This window comes from Thalassophryne amazonica, chromosome 22 (assembly GCF_902500255.1).
Source record: "Thalassophryne amazonica chromosome 22, fThaAma1.1, whole genome shotgun sequence".
In the NCBI taxonomy this organism is placed as follows: domain Eukaryota; kingdom Metazoa; phylum Chordata; class Actinopteri; order Batrachoidiformes; family Batrachoididae; genus Thalassophryne; species Thalassophryne amazonica.
Genome location: NC_047124.1, coordinates 3,868,805 through 3,881,697, shown reverse-complemented (window position 1 = coordinate 3,881,697; position 12,893 = coordinate 3,868,805). Strand labels below are relative to the sequence as shown.

Sequence of the window (12,893 nt, the reverse complement as noted above, 5' to 3'; positions counted from 1 at the left end):
TAGTTTTTCTCCCTACTCCTGCTAAATAAGGGAGAGACACTCCTCTTCTTCTTGTCTCCGTCTCTTGTCTATCTGGTCTCTTTGTTTTCTTTTGTTCATGGTAATGAGTCATTCACGTCATAAGGAGAGTCGTCAAGTGAGCCATCAGGGGAGGCTTCCATCCCATCATTAGGAGAGTGCACAATAGGTGCTAATTAGAGCTATTGTTTAGTCACTAGCCTATAGCAGTCGGCCTCTCGGTAGGTGGGGTCTGGTTAGGTTAAAAACTCCAGCTTTTGTTGGCTTCTGGTTTATTCTTCTCTACAAGAGTCAAGACAGAAGTCAGACTACCAGAGCAAGAATTTTAGCTGAGGAAGCTTCTGTGATTTGAAGCGAAACGTCCTCACGTCAAGCAACCCAGTCCAGTCGAAGATTCAAGCTTCTCTACTCATAAGGACACACTCGCAGCCTCTTCTGGACACTGCAGCCAACTCCTTCGCCAAAAGCTTGAAACCTTATTTATCTTATCAGCAAGTACTGACACCTATTGGTCAAGTGATGTACGGGTCACTTAAGATATTACAAACTACAATTTCTGTGGGCATGAAAGACTAAATATTTTAGTCATGACTGAGGAGACAGAAAATCCAACAACTGCAAACTAAATGTGGACACGTCACGTTTGTGAAAGCTCATTAATTTAACCGCTGTTGGTGAAAAAGCCCTCGCGTCTACTGGACATGATAAAATGTTGTCAAAATGCTTAAATCTGAGATATATTACAATGTGAACCTTATTGAGCAGGTTCTTAATTATCTCGCTGTGTCCGATTTATTCTGTCCATCACTCGTGATACGTCCTCTGAATTCACACACTCCACCGTTAGACCCGATTCAACGAAACACTGAATTATACATACGTCAAGATGCAATATTCAAACTGTATTCTGCAAGCATTAAGATCTAATGAAGACAGATTGAAGGCAGGACTGCAGATGAGATGCACTGTGTCCGGTTAGAAACCACTCCAATATATCAGGACTAATACAACTTACATTAACCTCAATACACCTGATTTATTAAAAGGGCTGCAGGGCGCCGCTCACGCTGCCTTCACCATATCAAACACATAATGAGCAATCTCACATTATTCATTTAAAATAGTTCAATAATCAGTCAAAAAACAGAAGGAAAAAAGTGCCAACTAATTTACAACCAAATTAATCCTTGAGGGCATTTACCAAAAAAAAAAAAAAAGAAACCCCACTATTTGTGTATTTTATGTTATATTTGGGATTAAGCCTCTTGGATTAACTACATTTCATTTATTTAGACAACACAGAGCGCCCCCCCCCCCCCCCCCCCCCCACACACACACACACAACACAATGTACTGTCAAGATCAGTGCTTCCCAAAGTGTGGGCTGCAGTTGGGCTGTGGCCACCTGGTGGACCATGAAAGGACTGCAGGTGGGCTGTGAGAGGTCATTAATACAACCCCTGGCAAAAATTATGGAATCACCGGCCTCGGAGGATGTTCATTCAGTTGTTTAATTTTGTAGAAAAAAAAGCAGATCACAGACATGACACAAAACTAAAGTAATTTCAAATGGCAACTTTCTGGCTTCAAGAAACACTATAAGAAATCAGGAAAAAAAATTGTGGCAGTCAGTAACGGTTACTTTTTTAGACCAAGCAGAGGGAAAAAATATGGACTCACTCAATTCTGAGGAATAAATTATGGAATCACCCTGTAAATTTTCATCCCCAAAACTAACACCTGCATCAAATCAGATCTGCTCGTTAGTCTGCATCTAAAAAGGAGTGATCACACCTTGGAGAGCTGTTGCACCAAGTGGACTGACATGAATCATGGCTCCAACACGAGAGATGTCAATTGAAACAAAGGAGAGGATTATCAAACTCTTTAAAGAGGGTAAATCATTACGCAATGTTGCGAAAGATGTTGGTTGTTCACTGTCAGCTGTGTCTAAACTCTGGACCAAATACAAACAACATGGGAAGGTTGTTAAAGGCAAACATACTGGTAGACCAAGGAAGACATCAAAGCGTCAAGACAGGAAACTTAAAGCAATATGTCTCAAAAATCGAAAATGCACAACAAAACAAATGAGGAACGAATGGGAGGAAACTGGAGTCAACGTCTGTGACCGAACTGTAAGAAACCGCCTAAAGGAAATGGGATTTACATACAGAAAAGCTAAACGAAAGCCATCATTAACACCTAAACAGAAAAAAACAAGGTTACAATGGGCTAAGGAAAAGCAATCGTGGACTGTGGATGACTGGATGAAAGTCATATTCAGCGATGAATCTCGAATCTGCATTGGGCAAGGTGATGATGCTGGAACTTTTGTTTGGTGCCGTTCCAAGAGATTTATAAAGATGACTGCCTGAAGAGAACATGTAAATTTCCACAGTCATTGATGATATGGGGCTGCATGTCAGGTAAAGGCACTGGGGAGATGGCTGTCATTACATCATCAATAAATGCACAAGTTTACGTTGATATTTTGGACACTTTTCTTATCCCATCAATTGAAAGGATGTTTGGGGATGATGAAATCATTTTTCAAGATGATAATGCATCTTGCCATAGAGCGAAAACTGTGAAAACATTCCTTGCAAAAAGACACATAGGGTCAATGTCATGGCCTGCAAATAGTCCGGATCTTAATCCAATTGAAAATCTTTGGTGGAAGTTGAAGAAAATGGTCCATGACAAGGCTCCAACCTGCAAAGCTGATCTGCCAACAGCAATCAGAGAAAGTTGGAGCCAGATTGATGAAGAGTACTGTTTGTCACTTAAGTCCATGCCTCAGAGACTGCAAGCTGTTATAAAAGCCAGAGGTGGTGCAACAAAATACTAGTGATGTGTTGGAGCGTTCTTTTGTTTTTCATGATTCCATAATTTTTTCCTCAGAATTGAGTGATTCCATATTTTTTTCCCTCTGCTTGGTCTAAAAAAGTAACCGTTACTGACTGACACAAATTTTTTTCCTGATTTCTTATGGTGTTTCTTAAAGCCAGAAAGTTGCCATTTGAAATGACTTTAGTTTTGTGTCATGTCTGTGATCTGCTTTTTTTCTACAAAATTAAACAACTGAATGAACATCCTCCGAGGCCGGTGATTCCATCATTTTTGCCAGGGGTTGTATTATTAATATTAAGAAGAAGAAGTCGTTAAGTAAATCACTGGTTCTTACCTGTTCACGCCTGCTGATCTCCGATGACATGGAGTGCCTCACAGTCCTCCCCTACAAACAAACAAACAAAAATCAGAGGTAAGGTGGTTGGCTGTTGGTGGTTCAGGTGTACCTACTTAACAGGTAAAATCTTATTCGATCATATTTAAATGTCCTCTTGGAGCAGATAGCTCAGAAATTGCAGATCCGGGTCTGTTTCCTGGTCACGTTACCCGTCTGTGTCCTTGGATAAGACACTTCACCTGCAGGGTCTCAGTCCATCCAGATGTAAATATGAACCAGCTTCAGCTGAGGAACCTGCACCAGACTGGTGTCACATCCAGGATGAGTCAGACCTTCATCTGCATCACGCTACGGAATCTGGGGACAGGCCCCGTCACACTTATTCCTGCACACATCCTGGAGCCCGGCATCAGTCGGGTACCCCTTTACCTGCAAAGTGAGCAGGTGAGGGGCATAGGGTGCCAATACCAGGTGGAACCTGACAGAAGGCTGGTGCTCCAACGACTGAACCACCACCTCAGAATATGTTCCTCTGGAATACCAAAAGCTGTAAATGAGCCCATTTGATTTCTAAAGTGCTCCATCAGTTCATTAGAGTTTAAAACATGTAACTGAGCAAAAACTGACACTACTGTATGAGGTGCAAACTGGGTCTGAAGGTTGGGGTTGCTATGGGGAATATCAGAAGAGTTTGGGGGAGATGAACTCTGGATGATCTCAACTTGGACACTGGAGTGAAATTAGCACAGGGGTGCACAAAGGGCACATACGGAACTGAAATCCACTTTATAGCAACACAGCATTCACTTCAAAACAAGATCCAGCCCAACCAGACTTCAGCTCTCTGGAGAGACAGAACAAATCGCCAGCGCTACTCATCCCACGTCACTCAGAAACCTGTTATCACGTTCCCTTCATGTAGAGGTTCAATCCCATTGTCACATTTACCAGCCGGCCTGGATAACATCTGCCACTTAACCACGTCCGGGTCACAGTGGGAGGATCCTTCATCCAAGCCACCAGGTTGGAAAAACCTTCGCAAGTCTACAATTTTCAGTGGCGGTGGGTTTGGGGAGGTAGAAGTCTACTTTCTCTTACGAGCACTGATGCTGCTACACCTCCAGGTGTCACACGAGTCGACCCGACGGGACATGTAGCACCTCAAACACCAACAACTTTGGTCGATACGGCTAACGCGCTCACCATTCACAGTGTGCGCAAACCACGATGACAACAAAGAAGAAGAAAAGTATAGGTTTGTCCAACAATTTCCAGACACTGGAACTAAGAACTTTACAAATGGCATGTTTGAGGTGGGGAAAAGAACTTCATGAAGTCTACAGGGACGTCTTCTGTCTCCCTGCAATAACAGTGAGCGTTTTGAATATTCCCAAAATGTCACAGCTGAGTAAAAAAACACTCCGAAAACTTGTTTTCTACTGGCATATATTTCCAACCAGATTTCCGATATCATTCATTCATTCATTTTATCCAGGTTCGGGTTGCGGTGACAATGGGCAAAGCAGCTCATCCCACACTTCCCTATCCTCTGCTCAGTCCTCCAACTCTGTAGGATTTCCGATATGAACTGTGTGATGTTGGTTTAACGTTTCCTGAAGCGGAATGGATTTCTCTCATCTTCTGTGGAATCTCATCTCTACTTGCTCAGTTTTGGGCTGGTTTGGCGCCCTAGTGGCTACACTGTACAAACTTGGACACATAAAAAAAAAATGTGTTACATATCAAGTTATATCACACACACACACACACACACACACACACACACACACACACACACACACACACACACACACACACACATTATTCAAAAAGTTCATTAAGACTTTAGCGCAGTCATTTAGGCCCATATTAGACAGAATGATAAAGTTTTCCATTTTAATTAGGATGCTCGTTTGTGCAGCTACCTTTTGCAGCGGAGGACGTCTCTCTCTCTCTCTCAAAGTCAAGTTACTCATTAAAAGCAAACAGGGGAGGCTGGTCGGCTTTGAACATATTCACTGTTTAATTAACTGGATATTATGCATTCATCCAACCATCTGCCAATCGATCCTGCATTTATCCGGCGGTGAAGACAACCTTCTTTATCATGGAACGTCCTTGGCACACGTAATAAACTCTCCAGGAATCACCAGCAGCAACTGCATCTTACTGGACAACAGAAACGTCTGTTCAGCAACGCAGTAATTTTTCTTACATATTCCCAAAAAGAAAAAACTGGACCACATGTCGACTTCCACATAAACTACTGAAAACTGTGAGAGGAGAACTTTCCATTTTCATTTAAATCAACAGAATCTGAGGACGATCAAATGTTGAAAGCTGATCAGATCCTACAAACTTTTAAACACAGAGACAACCTGAGCAAACACAAAACACCATTTTTAAAGTGGCACTTTGACTTACTGAGAGCCAAAAGGATTGGAGTGAAAAAAAGTAACAAGTCAGCCAACCGAGTCACCAATTCTAACTGATAACTGGGTTTAATTAGAGCAAAGACGCCAACGCGTGATTACTGCAGACTGCCGAATTTAAACGTCCCATAAATGGAACCTTTTCCAGCAGTGCGACGGACGAAAGGATCCCAATGAGCCGCACACGATGGTGTGATCAAAATAAATGTCAGTAAAGATGACAAAGAAAGTTAATGATGTTTAGCCACCAAACCATTATGACAACCTGCAAATGGAGAAGACCTGGAGTTACTTCACGCAAGTGGTGTTTGTATGCATCCGGCAAAATGACCACGATGCATTTTCAGAGAGGCGAGATTGAGATGGTTTGGACATGTGCAGAGGAGGGACCCGGGGTATATAGGGAGAAGGATGCTGAGGATGGAGCCACAAGGCAGGAGGAGACGGAAGCCAAAGAGGAGGTTTATGGATGGGCTGAGGGAGGACATGCAGGTGGTTGGTGAGACAGAGGAAGACACAGCCCAAAAAAGAAGAACGCTGTCGAACTGCAAAGGTGCTATAAAGAAACTGCCACAAGGAGCCAAACAACATCAAGATCACAAAGGTCCAAAGGGAAACCGTAAGCTCACCCACAACTGGGGGGCAGCAAACTCACGTTGACCACCTGTGCCTGTTCTCTGGAGCACTTGGTCCATCAAGCCTTGGTGCCCTGGTACCGACAACATCTCACAAGGCTGACAGCTGCACACCACAGGGCACAAGACTGACCACAAGATGCCATAGCTGGAGCTGATACAGCACTAGTCAACCAGGAGGACAGACCCATTGATGACGTGATAGATGGACGGTGGCCCTGCATCCCAGGGTGCTGGATGACCCCCTGTCTGTGATGCAATTGCTTGCGTTGTCATCTCAATAATGCACTGTTTTTGGATGCTACTCTGGTTTTATGTTTCCTGTTTCTTCAGCTTTGTACAAATCTTGTAACTGTTAGAATGGCTGAAGCAGTGGGTTACCCCTCTGAGTCTGGTCTGCTTGAGGTTTCTTCCTCCAATCATCAGAGGGAGTTTTTCCTTACCACTGTCACCTGTCCTCTTGCTCTAGGGGTTGGTAAGGTTAGACCTTACTCGTGTGAAGCGCCTTGAGGCAGCTTTGTTGTGGTTTGGTGCTATACAGATGAGATGAATTGAATTTTAGAAAATGGATTGTATCTTACTTGGGATTGGGCCTAAGTAAGGTGCAATCTTGACTTTCCCTTCAGCCACATCCAGCTTTTTCATGGGATCCCCAAGGTACTTCCAAACAACATGGGATTCCAGAAATATCTTTGGGTCTCACCTCTGTTGGATTTTTAAAGAAAGTATCCAAGGACAGGCCTTCAGGGATGATCAGATTCTTAAAGCAACCCCACTGATTCGTCCCCCATGAGTAGCTCCCCAATTTCCATGAGTAGGAGCAGCAGTTCTATCTCAATTCCAACCACCCTTGAAAGAACAATCCATAATTCATGACCACAGGTGAAGACTAGACAATAGGTTAACTGGCAAATCAAGAGGTTCGCTACGTCCTGTGCAGAAATACTTAAAGAGTTGTTGGAGACTGTAAGATTAGTTCATGCAATCCTGATGATTACAAACTAGGTCTGGCTTTTAGTCACAGGGGTCAATTACCCATGTTCAAATGAGTCACAGCATTAATCCAGAGGCAAAAACATGCCAGTAGACCAAATCGTCAATGAGAGGAGGTACTAACCAGCCTCCTGATGGTACACCATAAACCCTTCAGGTAATGTAACGGAAGACACGGACCATGGTACTCCGCCATGCAGTGAAACTGGAGTATGTTATGAGGTCAATGAAAGAGCAATTTTCTTCTCAGTGTTATGTTACTGGGACCGCTGTTATCCAGGAAAGTCCTGGTGGCTGGAAATCCAATAAAACAAGTTAACACTCACATTCTTGGAATTCCCCCTCCCATGTAAGACCAGTGCCTGTATCAAATGACTCTGGCTCTGAAGGAGACAGCGACGTCCAAGTATGTTAAGGAATGAAAGCAAAGACGAGTAGTCCGCCTGAAAGAATGTCCAAACAAAAGTGAAGACAAACGGAGGAAACTGGAGGGAAAACAAAGAGGAAGCTGAACATACTCTAAAGACGACAGAGACAATGGACGCTGGAAGTGATTTTCTTAGGACAGTATTTAATGGTAGTTTATTGGAGTTTTAGTCCTTTAAATCAACTGAAACCCACACACACAGAGCGAGGGGGAGGAGAGGCTGCTGTAAATCAGTTTTGCTGGCTGGTTCTTATCTGAGAAATGCCAGCTGCGAGAGCGGGCCGCTGCGCCGAGATGAAGGCTGTGCAGCTTTTTAACGACTCACGTGTGCCGCTGCCTCATTGAGCCGCAGAAAGGAGGCCAGCAGCTGGCAGGTTGAGGTAAGAACAGCATGACAATGTGAACCTAATGATGAAACATTAGGAAACAACACCATGTGAAAAACTCAGATTTAAAGATGCGTGAAATTCCTCCACAACCAACTGAGTCACCACTGGACGGGTTAAGTCAGTTATCTCAGCCTAGTTCTGCAAATGAACGCAGAGCCACATGTGGTCCAACCCTGATAATGACCGGCGGCGGATGACTGATTTGCTTAGAAACCCGACCAGCAGGTGGGCAGTGGCGGTTTAGTGGTCATTTGCCCTACAGCTGGTCGAGTTTGTGTTTCTGCCAAAACAAAGTTATCCAGAAATGACCACACTTCATGGATATTTAAATGTCATCATGGCAGGTTTAACAACGGATGTGACTTTTAAAAGAAATCACAGTGTGTCATCACCCACAGTTAGAGTTTTCCTTCGCCCCGTCCGTCCATAATCAAACTTGGAATATTGACAGAAACAGGGGAGTACGTCCAGTGTCTGCCCTCAGTCCCACTGGACCGGTGCTCATCCCCAGGCTCGTTCTCCAGCTGTGGTCAATATCCAGACAGTGTCGGGTCCAAGGACACAAACTGGTAGCTTCATTGGGAACTGAAGTCCAGTCCTCCAGGTGGCAGTCCAACACTTTGACCGCTGACCAACCTGATCTGCCAACGTACGTAACGTAACAGTGTCTGATCAATCAATCAATCAATCAATTTTTTTTATATAGCGCCAAATCACAACAAACAGTTGCCCCAAGGCGCTTTATATTGTAAGGCAAGGCCATACAATAATTATGTAAAACCCCAACGGTCAAAACGACCCCCTGTGAGCAAGCACTTGGCTACAGTGGGAAGGAAAAACTCCCTTTTAACAGGAAGAAACCTCCAGCAGAACCAGGCTCAGGGAGGGGCAGTCTTCTGCTGGGACTGGTTGGGGCTGAGGGAGAGAACCAGGAAAAAGACATGCTGTGGAGGGGAGCAGAGATCGATCACTAATGATTAAATGCAGAGTGGTGCATACAGAGCAAAAAGAAAAAGAAACAGTGCATCATGGGAACCCCCCAGCAGTCTACGTCTATAGCAGCATAACTAAGGGATGGTTCAGGGTCACCTGATCCAGCCCTAACTATAAGCTTTAGCAAAAAGGAAAGTTTTAAGCCTAATCTTAAAAGTAGAGAGGGTGTCTGTCTCCCTGATCTGAATTGGGAGCTGGTTCCACAGGAGAGGAGCCTGAAAGCTGAAGGCTCTGCCTCCCATTCTACTCTTACAAACCCTAGGAACTACAAGTAAGCCTGCAGTCTGAGAGCGAAGCGCTCTATTGGGGTAATATGGTACTACGAGGTCCCTAAGATAAGATGGGACCTGATTATTCAAAACCTTATAAGTAAGAAGAAGAATTTTAAATTCTATTCTAGAATTAACAGGAAGCCAATGAAGAGAGGCCAATATGGGTGAGATATGCTCTCTCCTTCTAGTCCCCGTCAGTACTCTAGCTGTACTCTAGACAGAGCAGCAGTACAATCCAAACCCAGATGTGGGTAACGACCACTGCCAGTAGAAGGTCTCTACAGTTCATGGAGCCAAACGCAACACCCCATGCAAGCAGCGCATTTTCCAGAAATTATGTCACACTTTTAAATTTATTTTATTTTGTTGCTAGTTGGGATTTTTGTGCAGTCTTGTCATGTACTTTTATTATTGGCACTGATTATTTTATTATTGGAGTTTATTTTGTTGGTGCTTCGATTACTGGCAAAGACAGATATAAATACTTAGTGTTAATGTTATTATTAATAAAAAATGTGTGATTTTTTTTGTGTGTGTGTCCAAGTTGCTCCTCCCAAACTAGCAAAAAATAAATAAATCATGAATTAAAATAAAAAATAAAACGCAAGTTCTACCCCAAAGCAGAGTAGAGAAGGTAGCTATGTTGATAAGAAGCTGGCCTGCCAATATGTAGATGTAGGTTCAAATCCCACTAATGCTACTTGTCTGTGTTCTTGGACAAGACACTTTACATGGTCTCAGTCCACCCAGCTGCAAACGGGCACCAGCCACGGCTCAGGAAGTAACCTGCATTGTACATTGTAACTCCAGCAGGAGTCGTAAACTCTCATCTGCTTGACACTATGGAATTCGGAGGTAAGCACCGGCACCAACGATGGGAAGCTGACTTAGAATTGGTGCGGACCAGGGGAATCCGACTGTTTAATTAAAACAAAGCATCACCCTTGGTGCCCATTGTTGGTGCCAGAGCACCAACAATGGGCACCGGCACCATCAGGGCCTATAGAGGACATACTTCTTCTCTTCTTATACTCCCCAAAATACAACATTCAAGTCTATTGGAGGGTTCTACATCAGCTCGTCAGGCAGTCATGTAAAGACGGGATAAAGTCAAGGATAAAGAAAATGTAGGTTTGGGGGGGCAGAAGGAGACGTGATGATATAGGACTCAGTGTTCCAGCAGGTCTTTTCACATTAATGGAGAATTTGAATATTGTATATTGTATTGTGGTGTAAAAAATTTAAAAGAAAGAAGTGAATTATAGATAAATAACTGAACAGTGCTGATGTAAAGAATGAAATCGATCACAATCACCGTTTGTCTGCCGCTGAAGTCTTTCACGCCGATCGTCTCCTCTTCACTGAATAACGATTTTACTCTGGTAGCAAACTTAGAATTCAAAGCCCTCGACATCAGTCTGAATCCGTTTGCTCTCTGCTTCACGGGCTCACTGTCAGCGTTCAAACTGCGTGGTTAATCCGCGGCGGCGTGCTGAAGGCTTTTTTCCACGCTCACAGGTCTGGGCCCAGAGTGGAGACTCCCAGACACGGGATTTCCTTTCACATCCAATTGTAACCAAAGAAAGATGGTGAGAGGAGCACGGTGAAGATAAGCTGCAAACACACACACACACACACACACAAAACCTGCAGCGACATCGCACACACGCAGCGTTAACACAATCACAACATGCAGCTCGTAAAGCCGCCCCCACAGAGGCATGAAGACAAAAACCGACATGCTCTGTAGGACCACGCAGACAAGAATTTGCCGGGATTTTCAGTGGGTCACAAGGGCAACTCTACGGTAACAGAATTACAATCAGAGCTCATTTTTAAAGGGGAGCTAAAATATGGCTGTCATTTATATTTGCAAACTGTTTTTCTTTTTTACATTCACTTTTGATACTTTTGTGTGCTTCTTACCTGCTACACAATGCTGCTGGAACCTCAATTTTCCTGAGGGAGTATTCCCAAGGGATCAATAAAATTCTATCTGATCGAATCTAATTGTAATTCTGTTACCACAGAATCATCCAAGAGTTTACATACACCAAGATTAATGGTGCTAAACAGCACAGACGACATCAAGATCTTCCAGAAATTAAACAGTTTACTTCTAAAAGCTTCTGAAGGACTAAACTGGTTTAATTGGGGTTAATTGGGAGGAGGGGGCATTTGGTTATATGCAAGGGTAAAAATGAGCGCTGTCTGTGTTTAAATGTGGGGAATAAATTTAACAATTATGTCTTTTTGAGCAAAATTTTGGATCTTCATACATCCAGTTCCATCTCAAAAACCTCACTGTGCCAAGATGTATTTTTAAAAAAACATTATGTAATAAAGGAAGGAACCCCAAATTAATCCAGACAAATAAAACTTTTGTCTGAAAGGTCCAACAGAACCTCAGGACCACGACTAAGGAACCAATGAAGGAACTGCAGGCATCATATACAAATGTGACATAATACAAAAGTGAGTTCTAATGGGTGTGTTTCAGAATGGTTTTGAACAACAGTGCCACCAAAGGTCCAGATGTTACCAAGCAGTGGACAGCTTTGGTCAAGGTCAATGGTTCCCAATCCTGGTCCTCACAGAACCTCCTACATTTTCCATTTCTTTCTGTTCTGTCTGAAGCTGATTGGCTCAGCACACCTTAATGAGCCAATCAGGTGCAAACAGACATGTGGATGAGCGAATCAGCTTCTGGCAGAACATGTAGAGATGGAACACACGTCAGACAGGGGCTCTCCAAGGACCAGGGTCGGTAGCAACGAGTGTACGTGGAAGCAAGCGTCCTCTGAGAGACACCTGAAGTCCTCGTTTTAGTGAGGAGGACGAGAAGGGGAGAAAGTCTGACAAAGCCTGTGATTCTCTGATGCTTTGATAGCTTCATCAATCACATATTGATTGATTAGCTGAGCAGTGACCTCAGTCAGCCAGAGTTACCTTTTGTTCTCCATGAACACACACACGGAATAACAATGAAAAACTTATCACATTGACGGGAAAAGTTCCAACAACCTTCCAGTATCCTCATGCAGGATGACTAACCTGGCACTCGCACAAACTCACACAGTGGGATCGGAAGTGCCGAACTGTCACACACCTCAAACAAGACAAGTTCCACCAAGGCCCGAGTGAGCAAACGGCCCATTTACACACACACACCACCTTGCAGTTCATTGGAAGTGTGACTCTGACCTCACGGTGTGCGTCTGTAATACTGCAGGAGTGCAACAATATCAAGAGTAAAGCGCACGCCAACGCAGACTAGCAGCTATCAGGACTCATACTACCAGGGGCACAGGAATTTAATTACCCGAGTCCAGTGTTTTAAGAGGAGCCGAGTTCATTTGCCAGAGTTGAAAACATACTACGTTTAGGAAGAAATGCACAAAATGTAGTAGCTATGGCAAAAAAAATGATTCAATGCTCAGGGCTTCTGTTTGTTTGTTTTTCTATCCAATGTCAGATTCCGATCCAGTGCGATACACACAAACATTTAAATTATGGAACGATGTTCTGAGTGAATCCTGGGCAC

At 43.6% G+C, this 12,893-nt stretch overlaps 1 protein-coding gene across 3 annotated transcripts in view; it reads right to left on the bottom strand.

The window, feature by feature from the left end:
• Positions 1 to 12,893, bottom strand: part of LOC117503934 (plexin-B2-like) — a 119,721-nt gene that overhangs the window by 79,326 nt on the left and 27,502 nt on the right. For all 3 annotated transcript variants that reach the window (XM_034163236.1, XM_034163237.1, XM_034163238.1), the window contains exon 2: positions 3,206 to 3,256. The gene's annotated coding sequence lies outside the window, so the exon portion shown is untranslated. The remainder of the gene's footprint in view (positions 1 to 3,205; positions 3,257 to 12,893) is intronic.